This window comes from Tamandua tetradactyla, chromosome 25 (assembly GCF_023851605.1).
Source record: "Tamandua tetradactyla isolate mTamTet1 chromosome 25, mTamTet1.pri, whole genome shotgun sequence".
Classification (NCBI taxonomy): Eukaryota; Metazoa; Chordata; class Mammalia; order Pilosa; family Myrmecophagidae; genus Tamandua; species Tamandua tetradactyla.
Window position 1 is genome coordinate 26,001,303 of NC_135351.1, and position 17,979 is coordinate 26,019,281.

The window sequence follows — 17,979 nt, forward strand, 5'->3', positions numbered from 1 at the left end:
CTAGAAAGTAACTAAAAGCCATGTGAATAAAGATCCGACAATAATGGTAATTACATGGGTAAATATAAATGCCAGTATTATTTATTCTTGATTTGTAGCTCTACATTTTCTTCTGTGATATAAATATACATTCATAAAAACAATCTTTGTGCACAAAGTATAAAGATATAATTTGTGACAAGAACAACATAAAAGGGATGGACAAATATATCTTATGCAAATAGTAACCAAAATAGAGCTGAGGTAAGCTATGCTAATATCAGACAAAATAGACTTTAAGTCAAACACTGTTATGAGAGACAGGGAAGGATACTATATTTTTATAAGAAAGTCAATCTATCAAGAAGATATAACAATCATTATCATATATGAACCTAAAAACAGAATCCCCACATACTTAAGCAAACAGTGATAGAATTGAAGAGATAAAGAGTTCTACTGTAACAGATGGAGAATTTAACGCACTATAATGGATGGAAACTTTAATGCACTAATTTCAATAATGGATAGAATATTGAAACAGAAGATCAAAAAGGAATCAGAGCCAACCCAACTAGATATAACAGACATCTCTAGAACACTATACCCAACAATAGCAGAAAACACATTCTTCTCAAGTATAAATGGATCATTCTCCTGGGTAGACCATATTTTATATCATGGAAAAAGTTTCAGTGAATTTTAAAGGATTGAAATCATGCAAAGCAGCTCTTCCAACCACAAAAGAATGAAGCTAGGAGCCAATAGAAAAAAAACAAAAACAAAACACAGATATGTGGGATTAGGCAGGACAAATGGATAAAGAATAAATCACAAGAGAAATTAGACAATTCTTAGGGATAAATGAAAATGAAAATACAACATACCAAAACTTAGGAAATGCAACAAAGTCAGTACAAATAGGCAAATTTGTAGATATAAATGTCTACACTAAAAAAGAAATCCAGCACTCTTTCATGATAAAAGCATTCAAGAAATTAGAAATATAAGGAAACTTCCTCAACACAATAAATAGCATTTATGAAAAACCAATACTGACATTATATTCAGTGGTGAAAGACTGAAACATTTTTCCTGAGATCACAAACATGTCCTCTTTCACTGCTACTCTGTTTTAACAAGACAGATAGGCAAGGAGAAGAAATAAAAGACATCCAAGTTGGGAAGGAAGAAGTAAACTCTCTCTATTTGCAGCTGACATGATACTCTATATAGAATATCCCAAAGAATAAATGAGAAAACTAATGCCAGTAAAGTGAATTCAGCAAAATAACAGCATGAATATTTAACACATGAAAGTCAGTTGTGGTCTGTATACTAGCAATGAACAATACAAAATGGGAATTAAACAACAATTTCATTTACAGTAACATCTAAAATAAAAAAAATCTAGAAATGAATTTAACCAAGGAGGTGAAAGATTTGTGCACTGAAAGCTATAAAACACTACTGAAAGAGATTTCAGAATATCAAAATCGATGGAAGAACATCACACGTTCATGGATTAGAAGACATAATTGGTAATTTGTCAATACTCCCCACAGTGAGCTGCAGATTCAATGCAATGCCAATTAAATTTAAAGCAGCCTGACTTAATAGAAATGGTAAAGATAATCCTCAAATTCACATGGACTCTCAATGGTCCCTGTTCTAGTTAGCTAGCTGCCAGAATGCAACACACCAGAGATGGATTGGCTTTTAATAAAAGGGGATTTATTTCATTAGTTCTTCAGAGGAAAGGCAGCTAACTTTCATCTGAGGTTCTTTCTTACGTGGAAAGACTCAGGGTAATCTCTACTGGCCTTCTCTCTAGGCCTCTGGGTTCCAACAGCTTTCCCTGGGGAGATTCCTTTCTGCATCTCCAATGGCCTGGACTGAGCTGTGAGTGCTGAGATGAGTATGCCAAGCTGCTTGGGCTGTGCTACGTTGTGCTCTCTCATTTAAGCACCAGCCAATTAAGTCAAAGGTCATTTGTTGCAGCACACACACCTCCTAGCTGACTGCAGATGTAATCAGCAACAGATGAGGTTCACGTACCATTGGCTCATGTCCACTGCAACAGAAGGAGGTGCCTTCACCTGGCCAAGTTGACAACTAAATCTGCCACAGTCCCCAAATAACTAAGAAAAAGTTGTAGGTCTTACATGTTCCATGTCCAAAAATCACTACAAAGGAGCAGGGATCAAAGTCTATGGCAATGTCATAAGGATAAACATATAGACAAATAGAACAGACTTGTAATTCCAGAAGTGATTGCATATATCTATGGCCAACTGGATGTAGGGAGAGAAGTCTCCTGAACAAAAGTTGCTGGGACAGCTTCACATGGACATCCAAAGAATGAATTTGGACTTCTATCTCGCAGCATTTACAAAAATTAACTCAAAATGAAGCAATAATTTAAACATAATAGCTAAATCAATAAATCTCTTAGAAGAAAATATTGGGAAAAAACATTCATGACCTCGGATTTGGCAATGATTTTTTAGATATAAGACTCAAAGCATGAAAAATGAAAGAAGAAAATAAACTGGGCTTCATCAAAATGTAAAGCCTTTTTTGCATCAAAGGACATTATCAAGTAAGTGAAAATATGACATACACAATAGGAGAAAATAGTTACAGATCAGATATATGATTAAAGTTTAATATCCATAATAAAAAATAACTCCTAAACTTCAATCACAAAAAGGTAAAATAAAAAGTTTAAAAATGGGCAAAGGATTTGAATAGATATTTCTCCAAAGATTTACAAATGGCCTAGAAGTCCAAGAGAAGATCTTCAACATCATTAGCCATTAGGGAAATGCAAATCAAAACCACAATTATTATTTCACACCTGCCGGAATGTCTGTTATTAACAACAGAAAATAAGTATTTATAGGATGCAGAGACAGTGGGACACTTGTACAGTGTTTTTGTTGGCATGAAAATACTGCTGTTTCTGCTGAAAAGTTTGGCAGTTCCTCAAAAAGTTAAACAGAGAATTACCACATGACCTGACCATTCCACTTCTAGCTATGTAATGAAAAAATTGAAAGCATGAACTCAAATAGAGATTTGTACGCTAATGTTCATAGCATCATTAATTCACAATAGCTAAAGGGTGGAAAGCATCCAAGTGTCCATCAATATATGAATGGATAAAAAAAGTTATATATATATATATATATTTGATGGGGTATTATTCACTTGTAAAAAAGGAATGAAGTTCTCAAGTAGCTAAAACATGCATGTACTTTGAAACTGTCATGTTTATTGAAACAAGCCAAATGCAAAATGTCAAGTCTTGTACAACATATATGAAACACCAATAATATGCAGATTTATAGAGACCAAAGTAGATTAAAGGTCACCAGGGGCTGTGAGGAAAATGAGAATGGGGAGCTATCACTTAAGGGGTACGGTGTTTCTGTTTGAGGTGGTGGTAAAGTCAATAATTAAAAAAATCTTTGGCCTTGACCCTATCTGTACCCACAAGATGACCTGATAGATATTAGCCATACTTTCACAATTGTGAAATCTGAAACTTTAGGACTACAACTGACTGCGACTTAGGCAAAAAAAATGCAATAAGCACTATTTATAAAGCAGTTTTATTGAAATATATTCACATACTATACAATCCATCTAAGGTAGGCCATCAATAACTTTTAGTATGATCAGAGTTGTGAATTCATTTCCACAATCAATTTTAGAACATTTTCATTTACTCCAAAAGTAAAACCCCATGCTCCTCAGCTTTCACCTCTCAATCCCACTACCTTTCCCCAGCCCTACATACACTAATCTAATTTTGGGTCTATAAAAATTTATATTTTATATAAATGGGAACATACATAAGTAGTACTTTGCATCTGGTGTTCCTTCGCTTAGCATAATTTTATTTTCAAATTATTGTTTTGTTTTTATTAAAGATGTTGGTTTACAGAAAAATCATGTAAAATGTAGAACATTCCATATTGTTGACGCCTAGCATTGGTGTGGTACCTTTGTTACAACTGATGAAAGAATTTCAAAATATTACTATTAACTATAGTCCATAGGTTACATTAGGTATATCTTTCCCATATACCATCCTATTATTACCGCTTAGAAATAATATATATTTTTAATAATTCATGAAAGACTATTTTTATACTTGTACTATTAAGAACAGTTATTGACAACAGGTGTTATATAGTCCCATGTTTTATCTCCTAACTTCCCTTCAAGTAACACACATGACTCAAAACTTTCTCTTTCAACCACATCCATAAATATAATTTAGCACTGTTAATTACAACACAATAATGTGCTAACATAACCAATATCCCTTTTCCAAACATAATGTCCTCAAGATGCATCCATGTTGTTGCATGCATCAGGACTTCATTCCCTCTCATGGCTGAATAATATTCTATCAAAGTAAATACCAAATTTTGTTTATACATCATCAGTTGATGGGTGATTGTGTCACTCCATCTCTTGGCAACTGTGAATAGTTCTGCTACGAACATCAGTGTGCAAAAGGTTTTTGAGTTTCGGCTTTCAGTTCTCCTGGGGATATACCTAGTAGTGGGATTGCCAGGTTATATGGTAATTCTATAGTTAGTTTGCTGCCAAACTGCCTTCCATAGCAGCTGCACCATTTTTCACTGCCACCAGCAATGAATGAGTGCTCCTATTTCTCTCCATCCTCTCCAACATTTATAATTAAAGCAAGTCTATAAAAATGTCCAATTAAGGCACCAACAAGAGGTTATCTTCACTCAAGAAAGGCCAATGAAGTCTGGGGTTTCTTTCTTGACTGGAAAGGCACGTGGCAAACATAACAACATCCCCTAGCTTTCTCTCCATGCATCTTTCATGAAGCTCCCCCAGGGGCGTTTTCCTTCTTTATCTCAAAAGTCTCCAGCTATGTGGGCTCTCATGGGTGTTATGACTCTTTCGTGGCTCTCCTGTGGCTCTCTTATGGCTCTCTCAAAAATGCTTCCTCTTTCAAAGGATGCCAGTAAACTAATCAAGACCCACCTAGAATGGGTGGAGTCACAACTCTATTCAGAAAGTCAATAGCCACAATTGGGTGTGTCACATTCAATCAACAGATTCCAACCTTCACTATTGAATAGGGATTAAAAGAAATGGTTGCTTCCACAAGGTTGGATCAGGATTAAAACATGGCTTTTCCATGGCATATAATCCTTTCAAACCAGCACAGCATTTATCATCACAATTTTTTTTTCTTTTTTGTGAGAAATAACATATACACAAACAAATTTCAAAGCACATCGCAACTATTAGTTGTAGGACAGAGTTCAGAGTTTGGTATGGGTTACAATTCCACAATTTTAGGTTTTTACTTCTAGCTGCTCTAAGATACCGGAGACTAAAAGATATATCAATATAATGATTCAGTAATCATACTCATTTGTTAAACCCTACCATCTCTGTATAACTCCACCATCACCTTTGATCTTTACCCCACTCTTTAGAGGTATTTGAGCTATGCCTATTCTAACTTTTTCATGTTGGAAGAGGGTATCGATAATCTGGGATAGAGGAATAGAACTAGTTGATGTCTGGAGAGGCTGGCACCTCTGAATTTCAGAAATTATCTGGTCCAGGGACTCATACAGAGGTTGAAGGTTTTTGGAAAATTATCCTAGTGCATGGAACCTTTGTAGAATCTTAAATAATGCTGTAAGTGTTCTCTAGGATTGGCTGAAATGGTTTTGGTTGGAATTTGGCATGTTATGATAGGTAGCAATGTCTAACTGAAGCTTGCCTAAGAGTATTCTCCAGAGTAGCCTCTCAAATCTATTTGAAATCTCTCAGCTACTGATACCTTATTTGTTACAATTCTTTTCCCCCTTTCAGTCAGGATGGCATTGTTGATCCTATGGTGCCAGGGCCAGGCTCAGCCCTGAGGTCTTCTCCCACGCTGCCAGGAAGCTTTCACCTCTGGATGTCATGTCCCACATAGTGGGGGAGGCAATGGTTTCACTTGCAGAATTGGGCTTAGAAAGAAAAATGCGACATCAGAGCAACAAAAGAAGTCCTTCAGAGGTAACTCTTAGGCATCCTTTAGGTAGGCTATACTTCTCTGCTACATACATAGGCTTCACAAGGGCAAGCCTCAAGATCAAGGGCATGGCCTATTGATTTGGGTGTCCTTAATGCTTGACACAGTATCAAGGGTTTCCCCAGTGGTAAAGTTTTATAGTTCCATATTTTTTCTCCCAATAATTTTTGATTCCCTGTTTAATGTAGTCTGGGATATATCTAGGCATTACATTAAACTATACAGGATTAAAGGCCCTCATTCTTATTCTGAGCTCCTGTGTTTGGATTGTTTAAATGATCTATTCAGACAGGTTGAGTTAGATTATATGCTACAGAAAATTTATGCTCTTGACAAAATAAACCTTTCTTCCTTTGGTCTCAAAGAGTAAATGAGGTTCTAAAATATAGACAATGTCTTCCTTATCCCCTGTATACTGAATTACTTTATTCCTGACCTGATCATATTTGTTCTTATTTCTAAATACCAGGTTTACATATATAAAGTAGCCTTACAAAAATCCAGAAATAGGGCAGTGCACTGGTGGCTCAGTGGCAGAATTCTTGCCTGCTGTGCCAGAGACCTGGGTTCGATTCCCAGAGTTTGCCCATGTAAAAAAAAAAAAAAAAAAAAATCCAGAAATAACAATTATCACTCTGGATTGCATACAGTATTTGCTCTTTTGTTTTGGGCTTATTTTGCCTTACCAAATGTCCCACAAGTTCATTCACAATATCTCATGCCTCACAACTTTTTTCCTTTGTGTAGCAGCACAATATTCTATCATATATATGATATATATTTATATATATCATATATATATATATATATATATATATATACACACACCATCATTGTCCAATTTACTTCTCAACCAGTATAATACTCCATTCATTGGGCATGATGTATAATGTCCAAAGTCAACAGTCCATCAGTAGTCTCAATTTTAGATAATTTCATTGTTCCCAAGAGAAAGATAACCGATAAACACACCATCACCAAATAGGAAATCTAAACCTCTACATTCCCACGGTTACATGAGACACTTTTATAAATTTTATATTTACGAATATTTCCTGTTGATTCTGTTTCTCTAGAGAATCCTAATACGCTCTCCAACATTTTTGTAGTTTCCTATTTGTTTAATAGCAGCCATTTTTATAGATGTGAGGTGGTATCTCATTGTAGTCTTGACCTGCATTTCCCTTATAGCTAATGAAAATGATCATCTCTTCATGTGCTTTTTGGCCATCTGCATTTGCTCTACAGAAAAATACCTATTCATATCTTTAGCCTATTTTATAATTAGGTTGTTTGCTGTTTTGTTGTTGAATTGTATGATTTCTTTATTTATCCAGGATATTAAGCCTTTATCTGATGTGTGGTTTCCAAATATTTTCTCCCATTGAGTTGGCTGCCTCAACACCTTTTTGACAAAAGTTCCATTCATCTATTTTTTTCCTTTGTTGCTTGTGGTTTGGGCATAAAGTGTAAGGAGCAACTTCCTATTACTAGGTCTTGGAGATGTTTCCCTACATTTTATTCTAGAAACTTTATGGTACTGGTACATCTGATTATCTTGATGAGTTTACTCTGAAAGACAATTTCTTTCTCTTGCCTAGGGTTTTATTGTTGACTGACTTTGCATTAAGGGTGTTCTATGACACTTGGTTCAACTTATTCTAAACCTTTAGAATTACTTGTGTTTAACTGGTCAGAATTTTACAGCTTTCTTCATCTAATTCTTTCCCTGGATATGCAGTACAATTTTTCAGATTTCCCAATTTAGGCAATTGTTTAATCACCAAGAGAAAGCTTCCTTTCCTCTGTTTCTTCACTGGGAATCTTGAACTGTTCTGTTTGTATCTGTTTTGCCTGCATAGTTGTTTTGTTTTATTTTGTTTTTTCACACTCCTTCCATTATCTCTAGCTGCTTTTACCTGAAGGGCATATTTTGGGAGGAGGGTCACCCCTAACAGGACTTTCCCAAATCAGCATTTCCCAGACAAATAGGGCCCATGAGTCATGAAGGGGGCAAAGACCAGCTCCAGGAGTCCTAGGGAGAGGTCCAGGAGAGACACCAAAAGCTTCTTTGATGATTCCTCAAAGCTGTGCTTTGTGGCCTTCCCAGAAAATGATGTTCTTCAGTAAACTGTTCCTCGCTGCCCTAAGGATGTAGGTATGTATCAGACTCTACTGCCTCAGCCCCTGTTGCAGTTGGGGTTGAAATAATGGCCATGCCTTCCCTGTCCAGGGCAGACTAATACAGCAGCTCAAAGCTGGGACCCAGCAATTAAAATTCACCAATCAAAAGCCATTGTCAGGGTGAAAGGGTAGTTCAGTGGTTGAATTCTTGCCTGCCATGTGGGAGACCCAGGTTTGATTCCTGGTCCATGTACTTCCCTAAAACAAAACAAACAAGTAAACAAATGAAAGAAAAAAGAAACAAAAATTCAACAAATGTGCTGTAATAACAGGATACTCACATGGAAAAAGAATGAAATGTGGCCCCTGCCATTCAACATATGTAAAAAAACCCAAAAAACAAAAAGAAAACCATGATTGGTGCTTGGCAGAGCTCCTGCCTGCTCTCCTCAAGGTTGCTTGCTTTGGCAGTGGTAGACAGACACTGGTATCCACTGTGGAATGAGCTACTCACATTCCTTTACCTCAGTTTCTCAGCCTCTTCCTCTCTCTCATCTCTGCTATACAGTGCTCCCCTGTCCTCCAGAGCCCACAAAACAGTTGTTTCAGACAATTCCTGCCTGTCCACTATCCGTTTAGTGGGAGGAGTGAGTCCTGGGGTTCCCTACTCTGCCATCTTCCTCTGACCTCTCCAGCAATCACTGTTTTTAAAACAAAGATATATGTGCCTGGTTCTAAAACATTGGTTACTATTACAAAATTTGGGTTTATAATCTTTCAGATGGAGAAAAACTTATTATATGGAAATATATACTCATAATGATGATTATGAAGTAGTTTCATAATCTGTTTTTTCACCTACCACTATACAGAAATTTTCACTTGATGATGTTAATTTGCACCTGAATTTTGCTATTATTCACATGCCATTAAATGAAAACATATCCATTAATTTTCTTTGAGAAAAATATGTATTTAATTCCAGCCCAGTTTCCACCAATGAAAGAATATTCAGTTGCACAATGGAAACAAATACAAGTAATAACAATATAAAAATAAGTAAATACACTTTGTACACAAGCTATATTTTACTCACTGTAAAAGAGGAAATGTCCTTCAGTAGTGAGTGGTATAAGAGTGGTGTGAAGGTGTTTCCTTTCTGTTATTTCCAGCTTTACAACCCTTTTGGGCTCATGGTTATTTTGCACTCCAAACAATCTTGCTTTTAGAAATAAAGTTATGATATAGAGAAATACCTTGAAAGCTGTACTGATTTGAAGCTGTATATACCAAAAAAACAAACCAACCAAACAAAAAAAACATGTTCTTAAATCTAATCCATTCCTGTAGGTGTGAAACCATGATAAATAGGACCTTTTGATGAAGCTACTTCAGTTAAGGTGTGCCCACCTCAATCAGGATGGCTCTTAATCCTATTACTGGAGTCCTTTATGAAATAATGAAATTCATACAGAGAGAGAGAGAAAAAAAACCCCATGGAATAAAGAGCTGAAATCAATGACCTGGAAGAGAAGGGAGGGACCAGAAGATGCCACCATGTGCCTCACCATGTGATGAAGGAGCCAAGAATCACCAACAGGCAGTCTTTGGGGAGAAAGTATTGCCTTGATGATGCCTTGATTTGGACATTTCCCTGGCCTCAAAATTATAAGCAAATAAGTTCCCATTGTTTCAGCTGAACCATTCCATGGTATTTGATTTAACAGCCTAGGAAACGAAAACAAAGGCAAAGTTTAAAAATGGGACCACTTCAAAACCTGTAGAATTGTTGGAGATGCACAAGAACCAAAGGGGCAGATGCCATCTTTTGATCTGGCTTATAGGATAAGATACTCCAGGCAAAACATTCTGCTTTGGGTTTATCCAAACCTGGTACACAATCCAAATTTCTTTCTTTTGATACTTTCTGACGAGAAGCTATTGTCTTGTCATTGCCTGTAACTATTATACTGAATTATTTCTTCTTATAACATATTTATTTTAGTGTGTTTTAGGATGAATTCTTTGTTATTAAAGATAAAAGAAAGGAAGGGGATTTATCTGAAAAGTAATACTGCTTTTCAAGATGTATTGGGGGAAAAATTATTAACTAAAGAGGCTTTATGTAAGATAATGTGTTGTGAGTATAATCAGAGATTTATAAAGCTATGCATCATTATCCTGAAGGAATTTACATTCCACTTGGGGAAATGAAATGGTACACTTCAGAAAATGTATGTGTTCTTTATAATAGTGACAATGTGAAAGTTAGATATCCCTATCTATCTATATATAAAACAATATGAAGATATGTGAAGTAACTTATGGTACATTCATATGCTAAAACAATCCAAAGCCATTAAAATATATTTTAAATAATAGTTAACACATGAAAAATTCACTGGATATATTAAGTTAAAACAAAATCAGATTATACTATATTTGAATCAATCTCAAATTTGTAAAATATCTAAACACAGATTTATTCTTAGAATAGTTTAAATAGAAACAAATATTAACTGGGTTTTTTCTGCAATGAAATGCTGGATGATTGATACCTTCTTCTTCCCTCTTTTTTTGTATTCTCTATTTTTTTCAGCAATTGCAATGCATTTTAAAATTTTAATTAAAGAGAAACCAGTCATTAATGGTTTTTAAGATAGAGTGATAAAAGAGAAGAATGAAGACTGAGAGATAGGCTTAGGTAGCAATTATATTAGAAGTAATATCGATTTAGAGTGATGAGGGTCTCAATTAAGTAATTGATGTTCATAAAGGAAAATGTTTCTGGGAAATTTATATCAAATTAACCAATGAAAAGTTAGCCAAATGTTTAAAATGGTAGTCTTAGAACATTTGCTTTTAAACATAAAAAATACTGGATAAATTTTGGCTTGTTCCCAAATCTTCCAGTTTGGTTAGCAGGATAGGTCAAAATCCCCATACTTTCGAAGTGTTTTGAAGTTAAGGACTAATTTATTTTTGATTATTAGGTTGTCTAAAGTGGCCATTATACAGACTTGCTCGTACTAGTTTGTAATCTCTGCTTGTGAATTTCTTTGTGGGCAAAGTTTGCCATATCATGTTGTTCATGTGGATATAACTGAAGGATTCTGAGATTGGCCAGGGATTTTGGTTAATAGAAGAGGCTGACTACTCAGCCTTATTCTGTCGTCAATAATCAGCACCTTTCATCATTTTGTTTTATGAAAGTAAATAGAAAAAGAATTCATTACAAATTCATAGAACAGTCAGCTGTGCTAGTATATGTACACATATGTTAGAATATTTAGAAATAGCATAAAAAAGAGACCCAACAAATGCCCAAACTAGATTTACTTTTTTGGCTCCACATTCTGTTATACTTTAAAATTAATTTATCATATTTAAGGTTTTGTTTCAAATGTTCAAGGCACAGGTTTTTAAAAATAAGATTATTATAAATACTGTTGTGTTAGTTAGATTCAGTTGTCAACTTGGCCAGGTGAGCATACCTAATCTTGTTGCTGCGGACATAAGCCAACGAACAGTACGTGAACCTCATCTGTTGCCAATTACATCTGCAGTCGGCTAGGAGGCGTGTCTGCTGCAAGGAGTGACGTTTGACTTAATTGGCTGGTGCTTAAATGAGAGATCGCAACGTACCACAGCCTAGCAGCTCAGCATTCCTCTGTCTCAGCACCAGCAGCTCAGCCCAGGCCTTTGGAGATGCAGAAAGAAGTTACCCCGGGGAAAGTTGTTGGAACCCAGGGGCCTGGAGAGAAGACCAGCAGAGACCATCCTGTGCCTTCCACGTAAGAAAGAACCTCAGTGGAAAGTAAGCTGCCTTTCCTCTGAAGAACCAACAAAATAAATCCCCTTTTATTAAAAGCCAATCCGTCTCTGGTGTGTTGCATTCTGGCAGCTAGCAAACTAGAACACTGTTATTTAGATTTTGCATGCCCAGGATTCGTAATTATCTCAAAGAGTCTTTTCACTCCAGGCCACCTTGGAGGCAAAATTTTAAAGTAGGGAGAGTTTGCATTTAGTATTTCCTTCCCTATCCCCTTCCACCCTTAGAAATGAATCTATTACCCTAGGCCCTGAGCTAACCTAGATGCCCATATATAGCCTTTTCCTCTTATCCTCAGTATATGTGTTTCTGTCTATTCCACAAGATTCAGAGTCTTGATTTAAGGTAAGTAATCACTTTTCCCACTTCTATCTTGACCACGGTTCTCTGTTTTAAATGGGGTTATTCACACACTGAGTGATTACCTCTCCCCGCCCCCACCTGCCCCAACCATGCAACACTCATAATGCACAAAGTCTTTAGCACTTGCATAGGATCTCAAGTTGCCTGAAATAAATATACAGTTTTCTATATAGACTAGGTTTGAAGGTAAAAATGAGAACGTTTGTTCTGGTGGTTATAGCTGAACAACCCTGAAGGGTTTCCATACAAGTGAAGTGGGGACTATAACCAAAATTTCTTGGGAAATGACTCTACATCTGAGTAACTCAACTGATATTACTTTATCCTATAAAACTGCGTAAGGCATCACAAATATAAGATTCATTCCCCTCCAGTTCATCACCATTCTTCCCTTTACTACTTTTTCTATTGCAGTTAAGATGGACCTATCGCAAGGGATCAACATGTTACTTTGTCCTTGTTAAACTGCATTTTTAAATATGCTTTGAGCTTTCCATTTTTTTGTGATTCTGTCATTTCATTTTTAGAATTAGTGTGCTTTGGAAGAGAAGAGAGAAGCATTAAGAGTATCTGAGGTTATTGTTAAAGAACTAACACAATTGTATGTAATTAATTTTAAAGGCAGTTGTCTTTTAGGGATGGGAAGAGAAACTATAAATAGTGATTCTACATATTGTTTTATGGAGCAACCTTTGTAGCTACTGAAATTGTGAGAACTTTATGCAGCATTTGCTTTGCAGCCTCATTCATCTTTGCTCTCTTCTTAATTTTCTGTTTGGTTCATATTATAAATTAAATTTGACCAATGGAAGATTGATATAGGTGACTTATGAGAGATCTACATAGGAAAAAAATGACATACTTACCTAATTTATGACTTTGGCTCACAGGTGTCCCTGTGGAAATCTGGAGTTCCAGTTACATGGGAACAAAAGAGCATTGAATATGAGGTAGGAGACTTGCCTGCAGACATGAACTAAAATAACTACCCTCAGTCATGTATGTTTTCACAGTATGTTAACTCATAAGATGAAGACAAAAGCATGAAATAACAAATCCCAACTTCCTAAAAATAACCAAAGGTGCATTTGTTGGTAATAAAATAAAAAACATACAGTTTCCCTCTTGTCTAAATATCATGTTCTTTCTCACTATCTGAAGGCATAGATTATCAAGTCCCTGGCTCCCAGGATGTATTAGTGGAGGTGAAAATTCTGACATGCAGAAAAGCTGAAGGATATGCCCACTGTCACCTAGTAAATTAATTGATGCAGAAAGAGACCAAAATACTGCCACACTTTCAAATCATTGGCAGATACTCAAGCCATAAATCCAAACATATAGAGTCTGCTTATATGTAGGCTTATAAGCCAAAATATATATGTAAAAATAGAGCAGATTATCTTATTTATGTGCATAGTTTTAATTTTTATTTTGAAGTGATTATAGACTTTTGTGCATATTTGAAATATTTTTTTTCCCAAGAAATCTGCCTAATACAAGAATTTGAAACCTGCTAGGATTCCCTCAGTATTCATATTTTTTTGCAAAGCTTGCATCAAGGAATATTTCCTCCAGAATCCTACCTAGTATGATTATTAGAGGGGATGATAATAAATACACGTTGCAAATAAAATGCCATCCCAACCCACACATATAATCACTTCCATATTAATTTCCTCACAATCAAGTAGCTAGGTTTCTACACTTTATAGGTCATTGTGCCTGAAACTTAAAATTGTAACAAAAATAACAGACAGACTTGCCACAATAGTTCTTATAGTTTACTTGGTGAAAACAATTTATTTATGTCCTTGAAAAGTCCCGTGTCCTAACAGAGTAACTTCTAGTATTCTCAGTCTCTGATATTGCCTGAATTCCTACATCTGAAACAAGACACAACAGGCTAACACAGGTTAAATGCCAACTAAAAAACATAGGAAATAAAAGCATGAGTGTAAAAATGGAAATTAATTTCTTTCTAGAAATATTTTGCATTTAATACCTCACTTTATAAACATAAAAGGTTTTAAAACCTAAAATAGGGAATATTCTGTCCAAGAAATGGTGGCAGAGTTTGACTCCAGGCTCTGGCACGCATTGTGTGATTTTGAACTAAACATTTAACCACTAACACTGTTTGGCAATGGGGTAGATATTGGCGTTTGGATCTGGATAATTCTTCTCTGTTAGGTCGGCCTGAAAATGTTCCAGATGTTGGCATTACTGTCTCCTGATATAAAAGATCAGTGTCACCCTCATTTATCTCAGAACCAATCCCTTAAACCCTTAACTCTGGGTAGAGGTTGGGGGTGGGTGGGTGTTACCTGGTTGAAAACTTCTATTTCTTAACCATTATTAACCATGCTTTTATTTTCTCATTTATAAATTAGGTTTTTAGTTCACAAATGAGTTTACTCTTCTTTCTTCTGAATTTGTCAAATTCCCTACACCTTATAACATAAATTAAAATCATAGAGATAACCTTTTTAGTCTATTTTTGTTGCTATTGCCATTTTATGCTTTTATTTTTCTTGTCCACCATTATTATGGTATAAGAGTCAGGTATTTTTGGGGGCATTTGAAAAGGAGATGAAGATCGGCAAGAAGCAAAGCATACAGTAGGATAAGACAAAAATGTAACCTTTTCTGCCGTATGCATTTATCAAAATCCTTCTTATCTTTCAAAGGCAATACACATACCTGCCTGAAATATTTCATTTTATTCTCTTGATTTTTTTCACTCTCTTACAGAACTTATCAAACTATGTGTACACCACAAAACTGGGCAAAACAGTAGAGTACTGGGTTCCATCCAACATGGTAACTTTTAATAAGAATAAACACTAAATTTGCACTTCAGTCTAAAAAGTTAACCAATTTGAGTACAGAATAACTTAAGTATTGCTCAGCAGCATATATTAAAAAGACCATGGAAAATACTCAAAAATTTTATAAGCTACAATAGCCAAAACAAAGCTAATTATGAATATATATGTATGTTATTATAGGAAAGAATCAGATAATTATAAATGAACCAGAGATTTTGGTAGGATAAGGCCCCTCTTCTCTTCAACATCAGGACAAATTTCTGTCCCACAAAGATATCTTTCTAGAGATCCGGATGTATCCCTCACCTGTTGCCCTGTGAGCTCTACCTCAAGTTCTTCCTGTAATAATAGAAATAAAAAAAGGTAGGCACTGCCAAGGACAAAATTCTGAGCAAGCTAAAATTGATCCTGGATGACTACCTTTGCTATCTCTCTCTTGCTCTCTCTCCCTCTCTTTCTCTTTCTTTTTCTCTCTCTCCCTACTGCCTTCCTTCTCTCCCTCCCTCCACCATAGTGGGTTTTGTGATTTTGCATCCACTTTCTTTTCTGAAATTTAATTTAGTCAAAAACTCCAAGACATTCTCATTCATTTTGTGATTGAGTTTTATGGCTTTAAATGGAAAGAAGGTTGGGTTGAATACATAAAGGTAGGCAACCTTTAGCCAATGATGAAGTTGTGAGAGAGATTTATGATCTTGAAAGGATTTGTGTCCACTCAGTTGGCAAATCCCAGCATTTCCAGCCTCTGCAGTTACTTAATTTCCTTCTGCCGCATTGCTCTGCTACAGTGTTCAGTCATTGTCTTTTTCAGTATGTTTCAATTGACAGGAACATTTACAAATGAAATTCTTACTAAAGGTGAAGTAAAATGATTTTCTCCTTCAAGATATGAATTTAAGAACCTGTCTTTCCTTATAAGAGCTGATGGCATCTCTGATGTCTAGGAACAGATGAAAGAATACATCTGTTGGCAGCAAGGCAAAAAAGGGGATGTACATGAAGTACCGGATATTTGCAATGTGTTCCAAATACTAGAGCCACGAAGTGTTTGAGTTAAAGTGGCAAGGCTTCAGTGGCAAGGGTTTAGGCACATATTCATGATTGCATGCATAAGTGGCATTTGAAATGAGATTAAAGAAAACACTTTGTTCACTTTTCCTCCCTCCAAATCATAATAAAGGATGACCTCTAATATTAAAGCTGGAGAAATAAAAAAATCAGGTACATGGTACCCTTTAAACAATATCACTGCCATCTAGTCTGCTTCTTATCACAGTGTAGGTTTACAGATGCTAAGAGAGATATATATGGAAACATGCCCTTTAACTTAGAATGTTGATCTATTTCTTTTTATATTTTAAATTCTTTAAAAATTATTAATTTGTACTTGGGAGTAAAAGATGTGCATACCAGTCCCCCTAAAACCGACTGAATCAGCAAAATAACCTATCTGGCTTCTGTGAATCACAAGATCATTACCTAAAAAATTGGCTCTTGTGAGCTGTCTGGGTTGGATCACTTTAATGATGTGTTAGCAAAATATATGTGAGCTGCTGTAAACAATCTCCCTTTTGTTTACAAGAAAGAAAGAGAGAGAGAGCAAGAGCAAGTAAAACCCTTCCTGTTGCAAAGCAATCTCTCTTAAAAACAATTCCTATACCTCTTACAACATTCTTACTTGACTGTCCACCAGCGGCCACAGAGGTCCATGATGGGGCATGTAGAGTGAGTGCTCCACTCATGGCTATCTCCTCAGAAATGTTATTGAAATTGTTAGCTACCTTTCATTATACCTCTGAAAAATTGCAATTTTTCATAACTGTTTCAATTTATATATTAATGCTGAAAAAACCAAATGGCCTCAAATGCCTCATAAAGAATGTAAACCTTGTCAGGTTTGATGTACTGAAAAAGACACTGGACTCCTCCTTCTTCAGCTTACTGCTACCTTTGAGAGAAATCACTCACCCTCACACATAAATTAAACCTATCACATAGATTCTGTGGGGTTTATGTGAAATTAAGTAAGTGAACATATCCGGCCTGTTGCAAGTGATCTATTACAGAGATTGGTTGACTCCAAAACTGAATCTAATCTATTATTCACTGTGAGAATCAAAACAATAGTTAGAACTGTTTTTCACAATTTGGCCCAAAACTTAAACAAAGCATACGCATACATAAACACACACACATATAATTTAAGGGGACAAGAAGACTTATTCAAACATGACTTAAATGAATCACAAGGGCTATTAACTATAGGTCTTTTTAAAAAAATGTGTATTCTACCACAATGATGTGATGTTTTACAAGAGCTCTTCCTTGAATAAGAGCAAACTTAAAGACTTAGGCTTAATTTTTACTCTGTTTTTCTCTCCTTACCCCCTCCAAACTTAAGGTAACAATGAAGTAGGGCCAGGGGAGTGTAGGCAACAGAGAAACACATGCTGTAAGATTTGCCTAGAACTTGAACATCAACTGAAGTGGAGATAAGCTGGGCTTTTAATTCATAGAGAAAGAGCTAAAATGTGGTTCTATTGCCATTACTTTTGCATTTCATCTGTTTTAGTGTAAAGAGAGAAAGGCGCATGCTATCTGCCACCATTCTTCTTTCTGTTAACTGAAGCTTTTCTGTCTCGCCACACTCTCTGAACAGGCATTATTTTGAAACAGGTTCAAGCTCAAAATCAATTTAAAACCACCCATTAGCTTTGTGTTTCTCCCTTTTATATAAGGCAGTTAAAACATCAGGATGTGAAGGA

General features: G+C 35.7%; 1 long non-coding RNA gene across 1 annotated transcript in view; it reads left to right on the forward strand.

Moving 5' to 3' along the window:
* LOC143668873 (uncharacterized) overlaps nucleotides 1–17,979 on the forward strand; it is a 363,984-nt gene that overhangs the window by 291,804 nt on the left and 54,201 nt on the right. Inside the window, exon 4 of the long non-coding RNA XR_013168606.1 lies at nucleotides 13,274–13,333. This is a non-coding gene — a long non-coding RNA (uncharacterized LOC143668873). The remainder of the gene's footprint in view (nucleotides 1–13,273; nucleotides 13,334–17,979) is intronic.